The sequence below is a fragment of the Limulus polyphemus genome, unplaced genomic scaffold, assembly GCF_000517525.1.
Source record: "Limulus polyphemus unplaced genomic scaffold, Limulus_polyphemus-2.1.2 Scaffold3344, whole genome shotgun sequence".
NCBI lineage: Eukaryota > Metazoa > Arthropoda > Merostomata > Xiphosura > Limulidae > Limulus > Limulus polyphemus.
The window spans coordinates 22,966-24,771 of record NW_013668954.1 but is presented as its reverse complement, the minus strand read 5'-3'; positions in this window follow the sequence as shown (position 1 = coordinate 24,771).

Here is a 1,806-nt window from a genome sequence, read left to right as displayed (position 1 = left end):
GATATAAGTAGCTTCTCAACGATTACTATGTCTGTCTAACCCAGACAGCCTGATAATGAATGGCCTCAATCCACTTGATGATATAAGTAGCTTTTCAACGATTACTATGTTTGTCTAACCTAGACAGCCTGATGAAGAATGGCTTCAATCCACTTGATATGGCAGACAGATACAGTGTGGCTGATATATTGCGTATTCTTATTTGCTTTTACTTACGTCCTTCAGTGGGTCATCAGTAAGTTTAAAGGTTTAAAATGCTAAATTGGGGTTAACATCAGGGGTTCAATTTCCCAGTGGTGGTCAGAGCAGAAATAGTCTATTCTGTAGTTTTTTGCTAAAAAAAGAAACAAGCTTTCACTTATAAGTTCTTATAATTCATTTACGTGAATTAATCTTGAGTGTTACAGACTGCAGAACTTATTGTAGTTATCTTTTGGAAATAGGTGTCAATACTGTGTAATCAGCATCTGTAAATTAAATATCATTAATATCAATACTTGCAACTTGAATAAATGTGATATTTAGGGTTCCAGTTAACTCTAAACTGTTGTTTAATGTAAATTCACCCTTTGTAAAATTTACATGATATTCAAATTATTTCCTCTTGAAACACAAATTGTATTTAAACAACGTGAATTTTCTGATCCTTATAGTTTGTATGTTGGTGTATGTCTAAAATTTACTAATCTACACTTATATTTCTCACATTTTTCTTTTTTTAGTACACAAATCAAATTACACTTACATACTTTGTGTGAGTCGAAACATGATTAGTAAATATCAGAATTCAAGTTTATTGTATCTTGTGTGTGTAAATTTATTTCGTAAAGATGAAGTAAAATGTTCAAAAATAGTCAAAGTGAAACATTTCTTGCCCTTTGTGTATCTCATCTAAATTTGAAAGCAGACACGGTGCTTATGTTTAAATAATTAAACATTAAATAAAGGTAAACAAGATTATAAAATATTATCTGTGGGAATAATCTTCTTTTGAAGTCTAATCGGAATTGTTCATCCATAAATGGAAGACAGAAATTAGGTATTAGTGTTGTGCTATTTATTAAGTGAAAATGCAGAATACTTTAAATATCTAACCAGTTTTTCATCTACATTTGCATGAAGAACCAACTTATATATTTCCTTTGAATTTTAGGGTTGTAAAGAATGTAAGCATAGTCTTTGGATTGTACCATTTAAGTAAGTTCTTGGGCAGAGCAAAGCGTATCATATTTTAGAGCTGTGGATCATAGGTGCATTAAGAGTGGCAGTCAAGTCTTACTATTTAGTCTATCCATTGATAGAGTTGTCAGTGGGTTGTGTTCACCAGCTTCCTGACATTTATAGTCTGTCACCTGAAAATTAGGGATAGTTAGTGCAGACAGCCTTCATGTATCTTTGCGTGAAATCTAACAAAACTTACGTTCTTTGTATTTATTTAATTGATTATTGATATTATTTTTACCCTCTAATATTGATCATTACTACATAGCAATAAAGTAAACTTTCTTGTAAAATGAGTACATTTGGTGACTATCGAAATTTCACGGAAATATACGAGTTTCTCAAATCAAAATAACGCCCCAAGTAAAGTGTTTCAGTATGTATTTACGAAATAAAAATGTTGTTATATAGATATAAGTACATGTGAAAGTTGCCATAAAGTGATTGTGATTCAGAATATTGGCCATGACCAGCTTATTATTATACAGTGTAGTGGAAACCGGTTTTTCAACATGTATTGAAATATATGGAAACGGGAAATATTTATTTTGCAGTAGGCTAAAGTATACCAATGAAGTCGAGCAA